Source organism: Pituophis catenifer, unplaced genomic scaffold (assembly GCF_029215685.1).
Source record: "Pituophis catenifer annectens isolate HBS135680 unplaced genomic scaffold, rPitCat1.0.hap2 SCAF_6, whole genome shotgun sequence".
NCBI classification, from domain to species: domain Eukaryota; kingdom Metazoa; phylum Chordata; class Lepidosauria; order Squamata; family Colubridae; genus Pituophis; species Pituophis catenifer.
The window spans coordinates 95,575,230-95,599,470 of record NW_027256886.1 but is presented as its reverse complement, the minus strand read 5'-3'; the positions used below and the strand labels follow the sequence as shown (position 1 = coordinate 95,599,470).

Sequence of the window (24,241 nt, the reverse complement as noted above, 5' to 3'; positions counted from 1 at the left end):
TGACAGTCCAATCTCTTCTCAAAAGCCTCCAGTGATGAAGCTCCCACAACCTCCAAAGGCAACTTCTGTTCCATTGGTTGATTGTTCTCAGTCAGAAAATTTCTCCTTATTTCTAGGTTGAATCTCTCCTTGATCAGTTTCCATCCATTATTCCTTGTCTGGCCTTCAGGGGCTTTGGAAAATAGCTTCACCTCTTCCCCTCTGTGGCAGCTCCTCAAATATTGGAAGACTGCTATCTTGTCTCACCTGGTTCTTCTCTTCACTAGACTAGCCATGCCCAGTTCCTGCAACCGTTCATTGTATGTTTTAGTCTCCAGTCCCCTAATCATCTTGGTTGCATTTCTCTGCACTCTTTTTAGTGTCTCAATATCTTTTTTTATAGTGTGGTGACCAAAACTGAATGCAGTATTCTAGGTGTGGTCTTACTGAGGCTTTGTAGAGTGGTATTAGTATCTCACTTGATCTTGATTGTATCCCTCTGTTAATGCAATTTAGGATTGCACTGGCTTTTTTGGCTGCCGTTGCACACTTTTGGCTCATATTTAATTGGTTGTCCACTAAGACTCCAAGATCCCTCTCACAGTTACTGCCCTTAAGTCTGGTTTTACCCAGTCTATATATGTACTTTTGTTTTTTCTTGCCTAAGTGTGAGACCCACCTGGCCCCAATAGGATGTTGAAACACTTGTAGGACTAATCTTTCTTCTGGAGAGTCGGCATGTCATGGCCAACTCGCTGTGCATTTTTGCTCAAAGCCAGACAACAGAAACCAGGGAGGGAGGAGGGGCATGCCTGGAATGTATTGGTGGCTGGGGGGGAATTGAGGAATTCATGTGCCTGGGAGAATCTCGACACCTCAAGGTCGAATGATAAGAGCCTTTTGAACTGAGCAGTTTCCCAAAATGAAGAGATTGCACTGGATTGATGGGCAATGGACAGTGGGTGGCCCAGGGAGGAAAGGGGAAATTTTAATTATGCAGTTTTTTTGCACGAGAATGTCAGAACTGTCTTTGCTTCTACTGTGCCTATATGGATCTATCAGTAAAGTTATATTCTTGGTAAAGTAATGTCCCAGGAGTATCTTTTGCTGCATATGCTAATGGGACAGTTGACAATGACACACACAGGGAAGAGAGCCAGAAAAAAATAACCTTTGAGTTAAATAACACTGGAAAAATGATCACACCATATGAATGGCTATCCTTGAGAAGAAAAAAACAAGAGAAATAACTGAACTTAGCGCTATCATCTTGCCAAATGTTAGGAGCAACTTGCTATTTTAAGACATCTAGCTTCTGAAAAACATAATTTATTATTAAAAAGAACTTCATATTAGAGCATGAAAAGGTAAAGCAATAAAATGGTCAGAAAAAGCCTTATGCATTAAACAATTGCTTAGAGGTTGTTACTGTTTACTGACGGTTATCTACAGACTTACCATTGTAATTTTTGTTATGAAAAAATAATAAGAGATGTAACAAAAGAAGACAGAATCCTTGAAATGCCCAATCTTAAATCTCTGCATCATAAGCACTGCTAAAGATGAACACGTAATGTTTTCAGAGAGAAGATGCCTGGAGCCTCTTACCTGGACAAATGTAGTATTCTCCCACTATCTTTTGGATGGTTGCTCTTACTTCAGAATAGTATATTATAAAATTTTCAAAGTTATTGTTTATGATAACACAGTATCTTAGTTTATGAACATACAATTTGCTCACAATGTAAAATTAATATCAAGTTCATGAAATAACATAGAATGACAAACAGGGGAAAGAATCTAAAGCAGTATTTCTCAACCTTGGCAACTTTTAAGATGTGTGGACTTCAACTCTCAGAATTTCCCAAAAACATCTTTTTCCTCACCCCAGCTTTGCTGGCTAGGGAATTCTGAGAGTTGAAGTCCACACATCTTAAAGTCACCAAGGTTGAGAAAGTGTGATCTAAAGGGTATACTGTAGAAAGCCAAAAGGAGATGGGATCTTGATTGAAAGCTAAGTGTCTTTCAAATTTCCAGATAATGGCCAAGTAACTGTAATAATTCTAAGATAGAGGAGTCAAATTTCTGCAATTAAAAACAAACTATCATTGTGAAACACTTGATTAATTGATAAAAATTGATTTTTTTAAAAAAATTAAAAATCAGATTTTTTAAAATTTAAATCGGATTTTTATTTTTATCAAATTTATTTTAATAAAATGCTTTTGGAGTAAAAATTTATCTAAAGATAGTTTTCTATTTAAAATACATTAATAATTGGGTTTATTCAGCATGAAATGGAGCTTAGTTATGTAGCATGAAGCTGTATATTCTGCAATATTGGGACTGTTGGTGAGTCAATAGCAGGTCAGAGGAGAAACTGTTGCGGAACAGAGATGACAGTTGCTCTTTAAAAATTATGATTTATATTGAGTTAATTTAAATCAAGTCTTTTACTTTTTACCTTTAACAAATCCACCCTGTTATGAAATAAGCTAATGTTTCTTTTTACACAATACAAAATAGTGTTAGATAAATATAATCTGCTGTATACTGACCAGAGTAACTTTTTTGTAAATGGGCGGCTGTATCAATCTGATAAATAAATCAATAAAGGATACATTTATTGGGTTTTTCATTTAAAAAAGCATAAAAAAAGTAAAATCTTATTTCTGGCAAGGTTAACTCTTAGTGACTGTATGTGCTGTTTTGCAGTCAACCAGAAGAAATGGTTTGCCAGGGATGTCTTCTGGGCTGCTTTTTCAGTTTGGGTTCCTGGAATCTCTTTATGCCTCCCATCCAAGCACCAAACCAGCTACGATCCTTTTTAGCCTTTTATGTGTTTAGCCATTTCAAACCCTGGTTAAATTCCAGAGCACTGAAGAAACTGGTATATGTGATCTTGGAGCAAAATCTTTCAGGTCTCCTGGAGCACAGGGGAACTGCCAAAGGACTGGAAAAGGACTGATATGATTCCAAGGCTTCAAGAAGGAAAAAACAAGTGATCCAGAAAATTACAGATTAATCAGCTTGACATCAATACCTGCAAAAATTCTAGAAAAGATAATCAAACAGATGATTTGTGAGCACCTAGAAATGAGCAAAGTGATCACTAGAAACCAGCATGGATTTGTTAAGAACAGATCATGCCAGACAAACTTTATTGCTTTCTTTGATGATGAATTGACTAGATTAGTGGATCAGAGATATGCTATGAATCTAGTTTACTTGGACTTTACTAAGGTATTTGACAGAAGTAGACCATAACCTACAATGTGGGAGAAACAGTGCCACCATTAGATGAATTTTCCGTTGGCTGACCAACTGCACTTAGCATGTAATGCTTAATGGAACTGCATTTACATGGAGGGAAGCATGTAGTGGGGCACCTCTGCCTTGGGCCAGATGCTCTTCAACATCTTCATACATGATTTAGATAAGGGGAGCAAAGGGGGACTCATCAAATTTTCAGACGATACCGAACTGGAGAGCATTGCAACCACTTTGGATGATATTCAATATTCAAAAGGATCTTGACAGACTTGAGTGTTGGACCCTATCCAACATAATGCAGTATGATGGTGAGGAAAGCAAGGTCCTGCACTTAGGCAGGAAAATCCAAATGCAGAAGTATAAAATATGCAGTAATTTGTTCAACAGTAGTTCAGAGGGGTCCTGGTGTCTTAGTGGACTTAAGTATGAGCTAGCAATATGCTGCAGCTGCCAAAAATTAGGATTAGTATCAGAATAGAGCTGAAGGTCTTCTACTCAAGCAGGAGATCCTATACCATTTCAGATAAGTGTCTGTCCAGTCTTTTCTTAAAAACCTCCAGTGATGAAGCACCGTCAACTTCTGAAGGCAACTTCTGTTCCACTGGTTAATTGTCCTTACTATTAGGAAGTTTCTCCTTAATTGCAGGTTGCTTCTCACCTTGATTAGTTTCTATCCATTGTTCCTTGTCCTGTCCTCTGGTGCTTTGGGAAATAAATTGACTCTCTCCTCTTTGTGGCAGTCTCTCAAATACTAGAATACTGCTATCGTGTTCCCTCTAGTCCTTCTTTTCTCTAGACTAGCCAAACCCAAATCCTGCAATAATTCTTCATATGTTTTAGTCTCAAGGCCTTTAATCATTTTAGCTGCTCTTCTTCGTACTTTTTCCAAAGTCTCAACAACTTTTTTGTAATGTGGTGACCAAAACTGGGTGCAATATTCCAGGTGTGGTCTTACTAAGGCTTTATAAAGCGGTACTAACACTTCACATGATTTTGATTCTATGCCTTTGTTTATACAACCAAAGATTGTATTAGTTTTTTGGCTGCTGCCACACACTGCCGACTCATGTTTAAATGATCGTCCACTAGGATTCCAAGGTCCCTCTTACAGTTACTGTTTTTAAACCAGGTTTCACCTAATCTGTACTTGTACCTTTGATTTTCCCTGCCTAGGTGTAAAATTGTGCTTTTCTCCATATTAAATTTCATTTTGTTGGATAGGGCCAGTTGTTCAAATCTTTTTTGGATCCTGAGTTTGTCTTCTGGAGTGTTGGTTATTCCTGCCACCTTGGTGTGGAATAGGAATAGGTCTCTCCTACCTTGGGAAGAGGGATGATCAAACTGATAGGTATTCCACATGCACTAAACACCAATAGAATTACTGTATTTCTAAATGAAAATAAAAACAGCTTCATTAAGTAGGAACAATTGTTCAACTGTGAAGGAACAGCCTGAGCTGTTTCAATAAGAAACAGGATGTAATAGTTTTAGATAGAAACCCTGATGACACTTTTGTTCCTGTTTAGAATTGCTTGCCATTATATCAATTAATCATTAAAAGGTTTATTACATTGCCAGGTTATCCCTGATTGCTCTAGTACCTGCGGCTAACCTAGTCTTGGGTTGATTTGCTGACAACAAATGACAAGATAATAAAAGATTAAGAGATGTTACCTATCCTGGACAAACAATGGATAATTAAATACCGCTGCCTGATTTACACACTTTGAATGGTCCTCTCCTTCTCTCATACCCTCTACAACATTTTGGAAGCTTTCAAAATGTTTAAAATGAAATGTTAGGCCCCACCACTGTTATTACAGACCATGGTTTACAAAAACCACAATTAATAGATTCATGGAATTAGGCCTAAACCAAACCAGTATATTACACCCTCAGCATCATCTAATCTACTCCATCCATCTTTACCAATGCAATATACAGCTAATGGACTCTCTCTGCTTGGGAACTGTTCCTCTATCAATTTTCCTCCATGCAAAAACTCAACCCTCCTCCACTGAAAAATAAATCACAAATGAAATGTGCCCATGAATTTTCAAATTATTTGCTTTATATTCTATGGCTACAGAACTTCAATAAAAATTAAAAAAGCTTTCCATTGATTTCAAAGAGACTTTTCATGAACACAAACAGGGAACTAGGTAAGAATTGTGAGGAGAGGGGCAGAATTATCTGTTTTCTGCCCACCTGGCATTCTGCATGCAACTGGCCCAACAAATTTATAGCTTGCATTCAAACACTATAAATGGAAATGATAAAAAGCACTGATGAAGAAAATGGTAAGAACATACATTATTATATGGCCCGGGGAGACATAATGTCTTCATTATATAAACTGATATTCACAGAAAATCACTCTTTGTGAATTTATGCAATTAGAAGCAAGAATATACAATTCTTATTTCTCCAGCCAGTATATATTATTATATAATAGAAATAACTGCAGGAATTGACCAACCCTTGGAAATTGCTGATATTTTCATCTGCAAGGTGGATTTCTTTCTTTAAAAAGAGCAAAATTCGCATCAACATGTGTCTGAAAGAAATTAGCATTTAAATTAGAGTTGGGCAGCCTATAGTCCACGAACTACATACGGTATATACAAAAGAATACCAGAACTTTCTAGAATGATATTTCTTTTTGTGAATTTCAGGAATTTGATGAAGTTTCTTGGGATGATAATGGTGATATGGCAGAAATAACAAACATGGATGGGAACGAAGGAAAATAAGAAAAAGAGATATTCAATCACATTCCTAAAAGACCTGAGTGAAGAACCAGGTCTTCCAGGTCCTTCAAAAAACCCATAGGATGGTGGTTGTTCAATCTTGGCAGGGACCTCATTCCAGAGGGCAGGCATTGTGGCAGAGAAGGCATGCTTCCAGGGTCCCAGTAGACAGCATTGTTTAACTAACAGAATCAGGAGCACAGCCCTACCAGATTGGATTGACTGGGCATATACTATAGCAGGGGGTCTCCAAACTTGGCATCTTTAAACCTGGTGGACTTCAACTCCCATAATTCCCCAGCCACCTTCCCAACAGTATATGATGATACCAAACTGGCAGATGACCTCACCCAGTTTCATGTAGGTGTTGAAAAGGAAGGGAGACAGAATGGGTTGAGGCACCCTGAGGCCTAGGGAACAATCTCACCCTCCCTACCAACACCGACTGAAACTAACCACGGAGAAAGGAAGAGGACTCTCATAAAACTCTGCTCCCAATCCCCAATCTTTTCATGTCAACTTTCCCATTTTGGGAGGTTTATGGGTCAATAGCTACTAGGCAAGAGGCAAAGATAAAATACAGCTCCTAGACCAAAATTGTATGTACTCCTGTAAAATTATTAATCAAATAAGAGGTGAGGAAAAACTTTATGAAAGCCACTTCTATGGTGAATTGGTTCAATAGTGACTAATATAGTGACGGCAAACCGAGTGCCAAAAAGGTTGTGCGGAAACATCGCGCACATGCTTGTCAGGGCTGCACTCTGGAAAAGCTAGAACCTCTGGGTTCTGGCATGCATGCACACCCGACAATCAGCTGGCCGGTGCGCATTCACACACTGGTGATCAGCACTGCCGCACGTGCGAAGGGCACCTGCTCGTCGCATGCTCATGTGTGCCAAAAACCCAGAAGACAAACAGGCAAGGCCGAGCATGCCAGGCAACATGGTTTCGCATATCACTTTGGGCACGGGTGCCATAGGCTCGCCATCACGGGACTAAAAGATCATTGGTACAGTACTAATAATGAACATGATTAAAATTAGTTCCAGTCAAGGGTCTAAAACAGGAACATCTAACTTCCATTGGCTTGTGAGGGACATGCAGGTTTGAGCTGCCTCTCAAAGACTGTGCCAGAAGACCATTAAGGAACTTCAGAAGTGAGCGTTTCCCATGCCCTAGGAAACATCTTTTCCTTCGAGATCTGCCATGCCTACTTTTTAACTTTCTAGAAAGTCCTTAAAATCTGTCTTTCTCCAGGCGTTGGGATAGAGCCGCGACCCATTAATACAGTTCCTCATGTTGTGGTGACCCCCAACCAGGGGTGGGTTCTAAATTTTTTTACTATCGGTTCTGTGGGCGTGGCTTATTTTGTGGGCGTGGCTTGGACCGGGTGGCCATGGCTATGTGTATAGGGACTACTCAGAGGGCTGAAAAAAGTCATTTCTGACAGATCCTCGCACTTTTGACTGGTACTCACACTTATAACCATCTTTCCATTTATGCCCGTGCAGCTTTCTTAACAACCATGTCACTCATTTCACAACTGCTTCTTTTCACCATGGTGATAAGATAGGGCAAAAAACGTAAAATGTGAGGACAGTCATAAATTTGAGGACTGGTCAAAAGTGCGAGGACCAGTCAAAAATAACTTTTTCAGCCCTCTGAGTAGTCCATGTGCACAAAAGGACTACCCAGAGGGCTGAAAAAAGTTATTTCTGACAGGTCCTCGCACTTTTGACCAGTCTTCACACTTATGACTAGTCATCATGCCCATTGTAGCATTCTTAACAACCGTGTCACTCATTTCACAACTGCTTCTCTTCACCATGGTGACAAGATAGGGCAAAAACGTAAAATGTGAGGACAGTCGTAAGTTCGAGGACTGGTCAAAAGTGCGAGGACCAGTCAAAAATAACTTTTTCAGCCCTCTGAGTAGTCCATATGCATAAAAGGATACAGCAATAGAGAGGGATGAAGGAAGGGAAGGGAAATTAGAGTAGGAGGAAGGGTAAGAGAGGGAGGAAGAGAGGAGGAGAAGGAGAAAGGAAGAGGAAGTAGGAAGGAGAAGAAGTGGGGGAAGAGAAAGTAAGAAGGAAAGAAAAGAGAGAGGTGGTAGGTTTGAGGAGAAAGATTGCTGTACAATAAAAAACATGAAAAGGAAGAAAACCAGTCCGAAACAAATATAAAGATATTAAGATAAAGAATGAATTGTTAAACTTTAAGGCATAAAAGAGAATAAAAAAATTTCTTTTTCCCATATTTATTCCTCATCTATTTTTGTAAAAAACCAATATTACCCTTCATCCTCATCTCTAATATTAATCAAATTCAATTTTTCCCTTCTATTCTATATTATACCCCTTCCCATTGTCATCTATTTTTATATCCATCCTCACATTGGTTAATTATGTAATTATGTAATACAGTTGTTTAATACAAATTCAACATTTTAATATAAATCAATTAGTTATATAACTATCTTTTTTGTATATCAATCAATATGAACATGAATATTCCAATTATTTCCATGCAATCCAATTTCTTACAAATCAATTAATTATATTTACCAATAATAATAAACCAAATAATTTCCCCCATATATTCCTTCAAACCACAACTTAACCATTTCTGCTTTCAACACAATATACAATTAATAGTATCTCAATTATTACAATTCCCTAGTTAAATAGAGCTTTTTTTCTTTTGTGTTTTAAAATCCTGAACCTCCTCTTTTGCCCCAAATTTCCCATTGTTTGCAGTTTTGCACCTACCTTTTTTGGTGAGGAAAAAGAAAAAGAAATCTCTCTCTGCCTCATTTTGTCACGTTGCAGCAAAGACCCTGCTTTACTTTCAGTTTCGTTTTTCAGCATAGCTAGGGGGAAAAAAATCTGCTCCTCTCTTTGCAGCTAGCAACAGAGCCCTTCGCAAAACAGCTGAGAGCAAATCAGCTGAGAGTCCAGAGGCTGATCAAATCAACTTAGGGTAATTAACCTATGCTGAAGCTGAAAGGGGCTGTTTTTTTCTATTTTTGCAGGGACCGGTCTTCTCATTTGTTTTCTTTTTACACTGATCAGCTGTAGGGCGGCCCTTTGAAGCCCCGCGGCAAGAATTTAAACAGTTTGTTTCCCTCTAGCCATCAGCTGAGACTCAGGAGGCAGCAATAGATTGGGAGTGGGCGGGGTAAGCAAACGGCGACCGGCGATCCAACAGAGGCAGAGGGTGAGGGTGAGTGAAGGCATGGGGGGGGCCGAGAGAGGGCTTTGGCGACCCCTGTGAAATGGCCATTCGACCCCCAAAGGGGTCGCGACCCCCAGGTTGAGAACCGCTGGGATAGAGAGAGGCCACAGTGAAAGGAAGGTGTTGTGGTCTGCATTGGGGAAGTTTAGTTGTGTTGTCAGCCTTTTGAATTTACTAGTTTTATTGTTTTGTTTCTATTGTTTATACATATTGTTTTATTCTTTGGTTATGAGTCACCTGAAGTTGGTTTTTAAATATATATGTTTTTCTTTTAGCCAGGTTTTTCCTACGTAACCAAGATTTTTCTACAGCCTTAGCTCAGAAAAATCTTGGTTACGTAGGAAAAACCTGGCTAAAAGAAAAACACACATAAAACCTACGAAAAGTAAGAATATATATATATATATATATATATATATATATATATATATATATATATATATATATATATATATATTCTTACTTCTTCGTAGGATTTATGTGTGTTTTTCCTCTAGCCAGGTTTTTCCTACGTAACCAAGGTTTTTCTGCAGCCCTAGCTCAGTAGAATCACATCCACTCGATTCTGGGCTTTTTTCCTTTCTGGCAGCCAGCAAGTTATGGCTGCCAGGTGGGAGACTTATATAGATCTATTTCTGGCTCATTAGCCTGCCTCAGTAAGCCACACCCACATCTCCTGTATCCTCCCTGTAAAGGTATAGTATCTAATTTCTTACTTCTTCGTAGGATTTATGTGTGTTTTTCCTCTAGCCAGGTTTTTCCTATGTAACCAAGGTTTTTCTGCAGCCCTAGCTTACTGAGGAAGGCTAACGAGCCAGAAATAGATCTATATAAGTCTCTCACCTGGCAGCCATAACTTGCTGGCTGCCAGAAAGGAAAAAAGCCCAGAATCAAGTGGATGTGATTCTACTGAGCTAGGGCTGCAGAAAAACCTTGGTTACGTAGGAAAAACCTGGCTAGAGGGGAAACACACACACACACACACACACACACACACATATGTCTCTTTAGCCAGGTTCTACCTACGTAAACCAAGATATTATGCAGCCCTAGTTCAGTGAAATCACAATTCACTAGTTTCTGGGCTTTTTTTTTCTTTTTTCTTTTTCCTTCTGGCAGCCAGCAGACCCTTTGCTGCCCATTGGGAGACTAAGATAGATCTATTTCGGCCTTATAAGGCCTCATCAGTTAGCCACACCCTCATCTCATGTATCCTCCCTGTAAAGGTACAATATTTGTTTTTCTTTCTTTTTTGTAGGTTTTATGTGTATGTCTCTTTAGCCAGGTTCTACCTACGTAAACCAAGATATTATGGAGCCCTGTATATATATTATCCTGCCATTATTGTTGTTGTTATAAATAACTCAAGGGGCAAACATACCTAATATTCCTTCCACCTATTTCCCCACAACAACAATCCTCTGAGGTGGATCAGCATGAGAGAGAGTGACAGGCCCAAGGTCACTCAGCTGGTTTTGATGGCTAAGGCAGGACTGGAACTCACCGACTCCTGGTTTCTAGCATGATGCTTTCATTACTAGACCAAACTGGCTGGCTATATAAATGTTTTAAATAAATAAATCTTAGCATACCTGTTTTACAATGCTTGTCCCTAATCACAGTGATAATAAAATGATGAAATGTGCATTGTAATGTCATAATGCATGTTCAGTTTTTTGTTCTTGGGTCACAACATCACACACAAATATATAACAAGCCGACTTGTGCCACAATTCCTGTTTCATCACTTGCCCCCATGTGAGCACCCGCGATAACACAAATATTTGTTCTCCATGTGGACAGACATGTTTACCAAAATAAATAAAAAACTGGACATTCCTTTGTACTCCTAAATCCATGCATCCACATATCCACAAGCACCGGTATACATTTTTTATATTTATGCTTTTTCCCTCTCTCCTGTTTTGTGACCTTTGTGGAAAGGTTCAGGAAAAAAGACATGAACACACTGTTGTTTGGAAGAGTCATTTCTGCCACAGCTCCCTTTCTTTAAATCCCAAGCTCTGTTTCCTCTGTGATTCATGCAATTCATTAACTGCATAAAAAATAGAAACAATGCAAGTAAAATTAGGTGATCTTAAAATTGTATTTAATTTGGGTATCCCTTGCAAGCACATTCAGGGGAAACAGTAGCATTGGAATAAAATAAGCACATGTTGAAAAAAAATGCTACTGTATAGTTAAGGGAACTATCCTGATAAAAAATCCACCCCATAAGACATATTCATGTAAAGTAACACTTTTTACATTTTTATTTTCTTGAGATATTTCAGCTCAATTATTTCCATCTCAATGATCTTTCAAGTTATTTACTTTTTGAAGTAAAGAATGTGAAAAGCTTTCAGAGTTAACCTACCAGAAAATCTGCATTTACTTTAATTGGAGGGCAGGAAGTATTTTTGTGCTTGGTAGAGAGAAAGTCCCAAGTGGCATTTGGATTCAGCTGGCTGTAAAGGGTTGTGTTTCACATATATCACTTGTCCCAGTCATTTTGTTATGAGACACCAAATGGAATTTCACTCAGTTATTCTAACTATGGTCAATTATAATTCAGCTGCATCACATTTTTATGTTTATATAATTATAAAGTAGTAGATAGCCAATATTTTGTAATATGCAATGGCAATTAAGAATATGCTATAAATTGAATATCCAAAAGGAGAGCCAAGCTCACATAAACATTGCTGATTTGTAATGTAAAACATTATGCCTTTCCCTCTCGCATTTGCACAATACAATTCAGTCATGTTTTCTCCTGATCTAAAGGTAACTGATACCGCAAAGTACATCTCAGGAACAGAAATATTTTTCTATATATATGTTTAGGAATAGAATATATAACACTGTTTTTCTGTTAGAATGACAGTATCCTATATTGAGGTTTCTCTCATGTATCTAACACATGCATTTACCTAACTTGCTTAGACCCCTTGAAAACTTACCACTTATCTGAAGTTCCTTAAAATATTCATATAACAAAAGGACAAGCTTTTTCAATTAAAAGGGTATTTCTGTCCTTTTGTGACTCATTTCCCTCTTAAAAAGGTAAGTGGAGTGACAAATTTTTAGTGGAGAAACAAAACACTAGAAACCACTTCACAGTATTGATTAGAACGTAATATCTTAACTCATCAAAATAACAAAAATGAATTAGCAAATGGGAAATAATTCAGACACAATTTCTCGATACAAATAAATTACATATTGTACATAATAACTCATTCCATGAATTTTCAAGTTATCTGATGTAGCTATTTTAAAAATGCACAGAAAGCCACAAAGAAAAGCAATTAAAAACATGTTTCAAGCATCATGATATCAGAGCATATTAGGGACCACGGAAGCAACTATTGATAAAAAGAATGAGAGGACAAAAAATATTCTGTATAACAGTAATGCCAAAGGAGAAGAAATGATACCAATAAGCCATTTTCTCAACTCCTTTGGAAAACTAAGCTTTGTCAACTCAGTTCACATTTTACTATGATTTAGAGTCTAGAGTGGTTTGCTGGCTAATGAACTTAAATTTTCACTGTCTAATGTGGTCAAGCTACAAATGTAATTAACAGTCCAGAATACTTATTTAAAGCATAAACTCTTTTAGCAATGGTCTCTAAGACATTGATGGAGATCCAATCCAATCAGATAGGTAAGCCCTTAGTAGGGAAGAAATTCAGAAGTACAATATGCCTTTTATTACAAGAAGGCTGATATACTAATAACCAGAATCTTCACTGAAAATATTGACAGCTTGTTTTCAATCTGCTGTATGACAGTGATGGTGGCAAAGAACATTCCGCCACCACTGCATCTTTGAAGTGCCAAGAGATTTTCTGAATAATTCAGATGTTCTGCAATCTTGTCCAACTGTAAATATTCAGAAATTATTGGGGCATGTTGTAACAACTTTCTGAATGTTTTCTGAATAAAACTGCCCACATATTCTGCATCTTATACTGCTAATAATGATTCATTACAACTGCCTTTGAAAACTGGAAATTCTCCAGATCTATAGACTTCAATTCTCAGAATTCCTACCTAGTATAGCCACTGCTGAGAATTTTGCGAGTCAAAATCCATCCATTTGGAAGTATCAGTTCTGAGGAAGACACCATTTACAAATCTATTCAGAATACTACTGCATGTGGTTTGATGTTAACGAATGAATCTTAATTTGTAAAAATACACAAGTGGCCATCTCCTTAAGAAAGCCAGGACCATCTCCTTTTGATGAATACTGTATCAACTCATGAATCCCAGGAGATCAATTTGGCTCTGTTCAGAGTAGCTCACTTCTCTTGCCTCCCTTCATTAGTTGTGATCAACAGGTAATATCTGTTTCTTTTTACATCACTGTTGCCATAAAACTGCCGCGATTGTTTCTGAAGACCCTTACTCTGGCCACATAAATCTTAATGGCTGTTAATCGGTCATAAATATTCCCTTTCTGGAAACAATATTCCATAGTAATGTATGGCTATTTGGATCCAAAACAAGAAAGGTGCTGCCCTGCCGTCATCATCTTAATATTCCTGAGACCACCAGGCTACTGTGTGGGCCCAGGAAAATTCATGAGAGGGAGCCTGGTTTAGCTCAACAGACAGAAGCACTGTAATTTAACACCAGCTGTCTGCAATTAAAGTAAGATCGAATCCCGCCAGGCTCAAGGTTGACTCAGCCTTCCATCCTTTCTAAGGTAGGTAAATTGAGGACCCAGTTTGTGGGGGCAATAAGCTGACTTTGTATAAATATACAAAAGTATGAAGGCTATTGCTTAACACACTGTAAGCCGCCCTGAGTCTCCGGAGAAGGGCGGCATATAAATCAAATTAAAAATAAAAAAAAAATAAAAAAAAAATTCTGTGAGATTTGATATCTGATTTTTGTTTGTTTCTTTTGATAAATTATGTGTACCTAAAAAGAGTACATAAGGAAAGAGATATCATGGCCCTCACAAACAGTAGAAGCCTGGGCAACATAAGAAATAGAGGACAGTTTCATGCCTACTACAATAACTGCCAAAATGATGACATGGTGCCCTGCCATTGCATATGATGCAACTATGTAACTGTGTTGTGACACATGTGTCATCATGCCCTCCCCCCCACTTGCCCCACTGTGGATGCCCCTGAATGGCTAACTCTAGAAGGTGGCCTTAGAAAGCTACCGTTTAAATCCATGGCATTTTTGCTTTGAAGTCCACTACAGGGCTCTGCCCTGTTTCCTTGCACTTTTCAGTACTTATTCACATGAGTGAGATCACCTGGGATATGAGCTAAGAAATCAACATTATGCTGATGAGATCAATTTCTTTTCTCAGATGAGAGAGTAGGTGTGCTCAGTGAGTGCTTGTAATGGATAGGCCATGTGCCAATAAGTTAATGAAATGGAAGTGCTGAGGTTTATCCACCTCATGGAGTCATCCTGTTCTCTCAAAGAACAAGTGAGCAACTGGGTGTTCTTTATTTATTTATTTATTTATTTATTGGTTCGATTTATATGCCGCCCTTCTCCAAAGACTCAGGGCGGCTTACAATGCGTTAAGCAATAGCCTTCATACTTTTGTATATACCTGCTTAGTAGGGCTTTCGGGCCTTGACCCAGCTTTGTTCTCGGAAACATATACTGACTGATTCACAAACTATGCTAGATGTAAAATAATTTATATTGATTTAGCATGATATGTGAAGCCAGCCATCAGCTTGTAAACCATGATTTCATAGTACAATATCCCAACAAACCGTGGACTGGCATGATGTAAAGGAATGTGTTTTACATGCTCAGGATGGTATACGAGTACTCTAGCTGTACTTCATTTTCATTTCTCACTTCATTTTTCCTGCTTTTTTATCATTCTTAGTACTTACAAGATATTACTGGAACAAATTATGTGTTGCAGTACTTGGAAGATACTTCAGAAATTGAAATTAAGTTTTAATATAGTGTAAAGATTACCACATAGTAGTAACACTGTGTTCTTTAAGGTGATGGTCCTTCAACCACTCACATAATTCAGACTACTGCTTCTGTTCTCTAAATTCTGCATGGTTCAAACATTGTACTCATATTTTTTGCCATTTTAGATTCTGTTTTGTGTTTTGAATTTAATTCACTGTCATTTCTACATTGAAAGCTAATTATTCAACCGTCATTAAAAACAAGACTTTTTTCTATATTTCTATATTCAGTGTAACGTTTTTATACAGCAGCTCTTCAAAATTTCCACCAGACTTAATACAAGCCGTTATTTTCTACTGGAGCAGATGTGGATGTAATCTGGATCCTTTTTGTGGCAGCCCCCTCCTATTCTACTACTGAGCAATGCTTCTTTCTCACTAAGTGTGTGGTTCTTTGCCATTGGTATTTCACATCTCCATTCAACCAACCAAACCAAATTCCACATAAATTGTAGCATGCTTCCCTTTCCATTCCCTCCCAGTACATCAATGCAGTGTGTTTTCACTTTCAGACTTGAGCCCTCCAAAATTCAGACAGCTTGTACACGTACATTGAGTGCCCTGGGGAAGGCACCCCTTGTAGCCACTTCCAACTGCCCTACAGCCGGTAACAGCGAGGGGACCAAGAGGGCAAAGAATCGCCCATTGCAGCAGAACAGAGATCATTCTAGCCTAAGTTAAAGGATCGGGGAAGAGACAATGTGCGACGTTTTGGGACCCCGTGAGCTGAAGACCCAGTATTTGGGGGATCCTTTCCCTGCTTGGGAGCCGCACCCGAACTCGGGGCGCCGGGCAAGGCACGCAGAGGAGAGGGAAAGCCGTCAGAAAGAGCGGGCATCCCGCACTGGGCACTCTCCAGAGTAGCGTCCCGCACGGGGATCCATTCCCGCCAGAGCCCCCAAGGCAGGTGGTGGTCGCCGTGGCTATTATCGCTGCCATATTGGGGGGGGGATAGAGCGAGGAAGGAGGGGAGAATCCACAGGGACGCTTCTTTCCCTCAAAGCCCCTCTGCCCGCGGGCCTGAGATCGATCCTTGATCGATGGCTGAACAGCTGGGCTTGGAGCGCCCGTGGAAAGAGCCGCCGCCGCCGCCGCCGCTTCCTCCTCCTCGTCTCCAGCAGCTCCGGGAAGGACGTCGGAGGCGTCCGCCGCAGCCGATCCCCTGCCCCTCGCTCGCCAGCCCGCCGGCGCGGCGGCTTACCTTCTCCGACGACGCGCGGCAGAGCCCAGGCGGGCGCCGGCGAGGCGCTCCCCCTGCCGCGCTCCCGCCGGCGGCTCCTCTCTCCCTTTCCCTCTGCCTCTGCGCCGTCCCTCTCGGCCGCGCTGGGCCTCCCCGGAGCGCCGGGAGCCCCTTGGTCCGGCCGGAGCCGCCGGCAGGCTCCCTCGGCTCGGCCCCAGCTCAGCTCTCGCGGGCCGCGCGTCAGACCGCCGCCATCTTCCGCTTGGAAGCGACGGGAGGAAGCGGCGAGCCGAGCCAGGCCAGGCCAGGGAGGCGGAGAGCGCCGCCTGTCCGTCCGCCCAGTCCCGCCTCTGCCAGGCTGGGGCCGCCGCCGAGGGGAAGGGGGAGCCGCAGACGACGAGGGCGAGAGCGCTGCATCCCCGTCCCCTTCTCGGCTGCCAGGCCGGCGGGCCCTCTCGGGAAGGAAAAGCCGTTTCTCCGCCAAATGGGCCGTCTCCGCTGGTGCTTTATGTCGCCACCCGGCCGTCACTGAGGCGCTTTCAGGCCGGCTGGGCTGGGTCGCCGTCGCTTGGCTGGGTGGCCCATCGTTCACGAGCGGCATGGACAGGCTGGGTGGCCTTTCCAGAAGACCCGAAATGGGCAGCCCCTCAGGCCCCCAGCCCCAAAGAACGATCCTGTCAGGAGCAGAAATTACTCTCTTTTTTTTTAAGCGGGCGGGGGGGGGACTCAAAAGAAAACTGAAATAGAACAATTTCATGAGTGTATTTATTCTTTTAATGATTGCTATTTCTCACATTTAATACATTTATAGGTGTAAGCTTGCATCCATGCCATTATTTCTTTAATATCTGGAGTGATTTTTTTTAAAGCCTTTGGGTTAGTGTAACATTTAGGCCGTTTGGATATTTGGGCTTTGTTATAAGACTGCTAAATGTTCACAAACATATTCAGACAGAAGGAAAAGGCAGCAGAAACTCTGCCTTTTGTGTTTAGGGCTCACATTCTCTTTCAGTGATTTCCCCCCTAATTGGTTCAATGTGATGCCTGAGAAGAACTACAAGCATTCCTTTTTCGTTGGTTGAGAGGTGGTTTTTGGCTACTGAAACTGAATTAAAAAAAAAACTCAACTTGAATTTGGGACCAGCTTACAGGTTGTATTGATGTTGGGCCTTCAGAAAGACTTCAGAACTTCCAAATATTGTCCTCCCATCAAAACCCACCTGAAGATGAAAAAGGACCAAGCAGGACATCTTGCAGGCCAAAATGAGAGGCTGAATGAGGTAGGGAAAACAATAAATGTGCCCTTTAAACTTTGTTGATAAGGAGGTCAAGATAGAAAGCCACCCAGTGGGTTATATTTCCACTTGCTATCCAGATTCTCCAGCCACAAAGTGAGTGAGTTTGAAAAATCCATTTGAAATAGAACTATCAGTTTACTATTCTTTCTGTTCTCCCATATCTGTATTTGTAGAAGACTACATTTTTATGTGCACCACTTCATTATCATCCAAAGCTTTGAGAACTATAAACCAAGAAAGGGCAATGTCCGACCCCTACATGCTGTGGCACATACCCTCAGATCACATTTGTGGGCACACCCAATTAATTATAAATTGTAATTCTAAAGCACAACTTTTACATAATTGCAAAGCCTGCTGAAACCTACCAGAAACCTACCTGCTGAATCTAAACCAGAATTAGATTCTGAAATCTTGGGACATTTTTGTACGAAGACCAAAGATGGGATGATTTTGTGACATTTTGATCACTTAAAAAAAAAACTTTTCTTGATGCCTAGACATAGATCCTTTCCTGTATCCTCACAGATAAGTGATCCCCAACTACCTCAGAAGAGGCAACATGGCATTCAACCCCCTCTCCCAGTGGGTATCCATGAAATTCTTCTGTTTAAATTAAAATAATTTTAAAATGGCTGAAATTTTACAGGATTGTTATATTTAATGAGATTTTGATATTCCCAATTAATATCTTGTAAAACTCTGGTAAGATCACCGAAATCTTATAATATTTTGAACAGGAAAGCCAATATCTTGGAAAATTTGGCAGCCTCCCAAGATTTTGGCCATATAAACATACATACTTTTTTATTTTTTATTGTGGCCTTATCTGAAGAACCCATGATCACCAGGTGAGAAGCACTGGTTAGATATAAGTAAGAATTACTTGATTTTCTTTCACTGAAGATTCTCCAAAATCCAAATGAACACCTTTGGAAAATGTGGCAAAGCCCATTTAATTTCTTTTAATCAGAGCCAATTTGAAATATATTTGAGGGGTTGCCACAAAGAAGAGGGGGGTCAACTTATTTTCCAAAGTACCAGAAGGCAAGACAAGAAACAACGGATGGAAATTAATCAAGGAGAAAAGCAACCTGGAATTAAGGAGAAACTTCCTAACAGTGAGGACAATTAACCAGTGGAACAGCTTGCCTTCAGAAGCTGTAGGATGTAGGTGCTGGAGGTTTGTAAGAAAAGACTGAACAGCCACCTATATGGCAATGAAATGGCATAGGGTTATGCTTGAGTAGGGGGTTGGACAAGAAGACCTCCAAGGTCGCTTCCAGCTCTAGTCTCATTGATACTAACGAGGCAGAAAGGCAGTTGTGCTGCATCATCTTCTTTCTGAACCTATTCTGCTTTCCTCTCAACATGCCATATAATTAGTCATTCTATCAATATTCTTAATAATTCAACTCTCAATAACCTTCTGGAACAGTCCAGAGCACCTCTAAATGAACCAAACTATCTAGGCTAATTTACGGAATTCTGCCTTGGATATGTGACATAATATGGTTCTTTGATGCTTTCAGTTTAATTGCATCAACGCTATCCACTCCTACACGATTGGTGAATTTGGTTGGTTGGCTAAGAATTCCATACTCTGCATTCCAAAATATATAATTTGCTACCTGTATAGCTACAATTAGCAGAATGTGATTTGTGTAGAGGTGAATTTGGTTAGTTTGTCCTGCCAGAAGTTGGCATTCTGAAGAGTTTTCCCAAATAATGGCATTTTGGTTGAAATGAGCAAACATCATTTCTGTGGAAGATTTGTGGCTTTCTACTTTTATGTAGAATAAAATTGTGGGGGAATTTGTCAGTTTGGTTGACTAGATAATCAGCTGTTTATTTGGATTAGGAACAATTTTGGAGCATTCTGAAAATAGGCAAATTTTGTTTGGATCAAAAAGGAAATTTGACCTTCGTGTCTCGTGGACCCATTTTCTCTTCTTGATTTTAACAAGAGACTTCCTATTCACACTCAAAATGCTGAAAGAACTGACTCCTCTTACCCTCTAATAATTTATAGTGATAATTTATTAAACTTGTATGCTGACTTCCAACAGCTCTGAGCAGCTCACAACAATTGGAGGAAAGAAATTACAATAAAGCCAATAAAAGGATAAAATAGGTGCAATAGGTTGGTTGGATGGAATGAAATGAGGGGTCTCTTTCTTCCCCTCACCTAAGGCCTGGCTGTAGAATCAGATTTTCATAGCTATTCTAAACAAGGTCATCTGGACCTTGGAGGGGACCTCATTCTAATCTAGAGAGTAGGCGTTGCTATAGAGAAAAGTATTTCTGGGGTTCTGTTAGATGACATTGTTTAGTCATTATTGGAATGCGACAATCCTAAAAAATTGAATTGGCCAGGTGGATGATATTAGACGCTTAAGCAACATTAATCAGGCAGTCATTCATTGTAAGATGATAGAAACAGTGAGATGCAAATGTACAAGAATTTTTTAAAAAAATTCAGAATAGAATCCCTGCAAAAACAAGTGACTCTCCACATTTTTTTTTTTTTTTACAAAATTCATTTATTCCCTGAAAAGCAATGGAAAAATACCTGCCTAATGGGAAAGATGACTCCCATATAGGGGATAGGGCATGGAATTCAAATAGTCTCCCAAGTAGTTAATTCCAATTAAACAAATCTCATAGCAAAATTCATTTATTCTGATTTTCACCGATTGTCCTTAACAGTGTCATTTCTGTAATTTGCCAGTGTTGGATTAGATCATAAATAGCTACTTGTGGTTTTCAGGGGTGTCCTTTGGCATAGGAGTCAGGCCACAAAAAAAGCAGAAATGTAAATGTAAGAGCTGCTGAGGTCATGATTACACACTAGGTAGCGACAATAGCACAGCTGTGAATTACAATGTTTAGCAAATGTCCTTTCCACAGAATTCTCTGGCTTTTGGTTTTGAAAAGTAGGGGAACTATTAAAAAATAGTAAATATTATTTTTATAACCAGCATCTTAAATAATGGATTGATTGGTATTAATAGTTAGCAGCCCATCAAAGTGGATATTTTTCTTAATAGCAACTATCAATATAAGAATATGTGAAGCAAAAACAAGCTGGTCAGATCACATTTGATGAAGAGTGTATTAAAAGTATTTTAGGACAGAGCAGTGAGGGATTTCATCCTTTTTCCCCTTGAAACTAATTCTTGAGTGAGTGGGATTCCTCCATTTTCAGGGCCCAATCATGAGAAATCACATGCAGTGAAAGAGTTTGGAAGGCATTGTTGAATGTATGCCACTTCTCAGCTCCCACTCCCTTAGGAAAACAGTTTTAAAGGGCAGCATATAGGTTAAAAAAACACAAACTAAATAATTAAACTAAATAACTAAAGACAAATAGAGAATTGTCTTTCAAACCTGTGCAACATTTTTAAAATCTACATGGCAGCTGTTCTCACTGGAAGGTGGTCACTTCCAGTCAGCACTGACAGGCGTTCCAGCCCAAAGCCTCTTGTTGGCAGGGTACCTCAGGGTTTTATGCTCTCACCTCTCCAATTTAACATCTATCAGGGGTGTCAAACTCGCATCATCACAGCATCAAGTGATGTATCAGGACTTCCCCCCCCCCCAATTTGGTTAAACCGGGCGGGGGGCGGGGCCAGCATATGACGCACCCGGGCTGCGAGTTTGACACCCCTGATCTACATGAAACAGCTGCATGAGCTCATCTGCCAGGATGGGGTCAGATATCATCAGGATGCTCATGATACTGAAGTATACATCTCAATTCCTGGCTAGCCAAGCCAGGCTGTTAAGACAATGTCTTGGTGCTAGAGGTTCAAACCTAAATATGGCAAGACAAGGTTATGGGTGCATGGTTCTTCTGTATGGAACCACTGTGTGGTTCTTGCAGTGACTCTTAGTGTTTAGTTCTAAGTGGAATTGTACTTCCCTCTTCTGGACTCACAGCTTCACGGCACACCAGGATGAACTTCAGACAGATTTACTGCAGCAATTTCACCCTTTCGTAGACCAGGAGCTCCATCTCGCAGTCACTTAAACCTTGGACCTTCACATATGGACTACTGCAAAATGCTGTACATGGTGCTGCCCTTGGACACCAGTTGGAAGCTACTGTTGGTCCAGAATGCAGCAATGTGAGTAATTATAGGTCAGTCCAATGCACCCATATTTCACTTCAGCAAGGTGATTTACACTGGTTGTCAGTTAACTTCTGAGTGCAATTCAAGATGCTGGTTACCATCTAAAAACTCTTCATGATATAGGGCTTGGCTGTTTGAGGGACTGCTATTATTCTTCGCTCCCTTAGTTTACGGGCCAAAACTGTATCCCATTCACTAAGCAATATCATCTGATTGGGCCTAGAAAATGTATCTTTTGTGTCATGTATCCTACCTGAATCTCCCAGAGGTTTGGAGCCTCATTATTGTTCTCTGACCCCTTTTCTCTCCAAGTAGAATTGTCAGGAGTGCCAGTGGAAAAGGCCCACTTGTTGGGCAGGTTGTAAATTGGTTTTGTTTCTTACTTCTACACATTCTGCTATCAAAAACAGTATTAACACTGTAAACTGAAGTCTTTATGCTAATATTTTTGAAAGGTATTGTATTATGTGATTGCTTTTTGATATGGATTTCACATATTGGTGGTTATCAGAAAACTTTTAACTTATCCTTAAATAAAAATATGTGGTGTGACCTTCATTGATGAACCTCAGTCAGTTTTCATGCAATTTTCCACAATGAATTATATTCCTTCTTAAAAATACACATCATTAAATAGCGAAATATTGTAGTTTTTTTAACCTGAAGGAAGGCAAGGAAGTGGTAGAGACATCTGAAATTCACACTAACTGAAAGAGCAATTAAAACTTTAAAAGCAAGAGTTCTCAAAAGATCTTCAATTTCTAAGTTAAAATCCCTGAGGATTTGTATTTGACCCTTCCCTAATCACATACAAGGTTGAAGTTTTGTCTGGAATATTTCATTTTGATTTTCAGTTCTCCAGATAGCTGTTTAATTGTCCCAAATATCCTAACCATACAAGGATCCTCTTAGTAGCTAAGGCTCAGTTTAGCAGTTAAAAATCCTTCTCCTTAATAACTGTGTACACAGAGGTTATCTCCAGTCTTGCTAAACACTTGGTGATTGGTCCAGAAATGATGGACTGTGATCAAGAGACTGATCACAGAACATTATCAAATTATGCTGGCCAATATGATAATTCAAAGACACAGAAAAGACCATTGATAAAGAGCATTGGTGGATATCCATTGTGTTCTGAAAGCAACTGATTTGCTAATTGTACATCAGGTCAAAAATTTGTATAGAGATTTCAGAGCACATCATTTTATAAGAGGCAAAAGAGAGTCACCTGCCTTCCTTTATGTTTGTCTTACCATACCAGCATCTGGCATGATGCAAAAATCAAGTATTTGATATTCTTCAAAACTGTGAATCAAGAATTATTTTTTGTTATTATTTTTAAAGCAGATGATGCTTGGCTGTTATCATATCAGTGTACCAATGAACTCCATAAATAGAACTGGACAGCCACATCTATAGGACAAATCTGTTTTAGAAGGACATTAAGTAATATGGGGAACTGCACTGGACTAAATACAGGTAGTCCTTGATTTACAGCCATTAAAAGTTATAACAGCACTGAAAAAAGTGACTGATGGCAATTTTTCACACTTAACCACTGTTGCAACATCCCCATGGTCACATGATCATAATTTGGGCACTTGACATGTATTTATTATGATTGTATCATCCTAGGGTCATATGATCACCTTTTGCGACTTTCTGAATGCAAAATCAATGCAGAAGCCAGGTCCACTTCACACCTTTGTTGCTACCAGTAATTTAACTATAGTGATTCACTTAACAACTGTGACAAAACTCACTTTACAACTATGTTGCTTAGCAGTAAAAATTTTGGGCTCAATTCGTAAGTAAAGAACTACCTACTGTATATATAAGATTACAACTATTGAATTTAATTCTCTTAATTCCAAAATTTATGATAATAGTTTAATTTATTCAAAAATATTATTGGAAAAAATTGAAATATTTGTCTGAATTGGATAGAATAAAAAGGGAATAGTATCATTAGAGGAGTCTGTAGTCATTAACACTACCAATCTACTGTACTGTATTGTATAGTACTATACTGTAGCAACTTCCATTATCTCTACCATGATATTTATGGTTACACTGAAAATGTGGGAAGACTCAGACATACATAAACTTTGTCCTGCATTCTGATAGGCATAAAAGATTACTGGAAATTCTAATATAAAGATTGAAGCTAAATTAATATTATTTGGCAAGAAGGATAAGCTTCATGCTTTTAAAAACCTTCAGCTGGAATTCAAACTCTTAAGCTTGGTACTTTGTTTCATCTAGATGCCCTGCCAATTCCAAAAATCCTGAGACTGTAGAATTGTAGAACATGGTGAAGTTGTTTTTATAAATGTAGATATTTCTGTATTTGTATGTTAGATCTGTGTTAACCTGACTATATATAAATTATACATCAAACAGCTAA

At 39.4% G+C, this 24,241-nt stretch overlaps 1 protein-coding gene across 2 annotated transcripts in view; it reads right to left on the bottom strand.

Moving 5' to 3' along the window:
- Positions 1 to 16,645, bottom strand: part of NDST2 (N-deacetylase and N-sulfotransferase 2) — a 111,578-nt gene extending 94,933 nt beyond the window's left edge. For both annotated transcript variants that reach the window (XM_070944976.1, XM_070944978.1), the window contains exon 1: positions 16,422 to 16,645. The gene's annotated coding sequence lies outside the window, so the exon portion shown is untranslated. The remainder of the gene's footprint in view (positions 1 to 16,421) is intronic.
- Between the last annotated feature and the right edge of the window lie 7,596 nt (positions 16,646 to 24,241).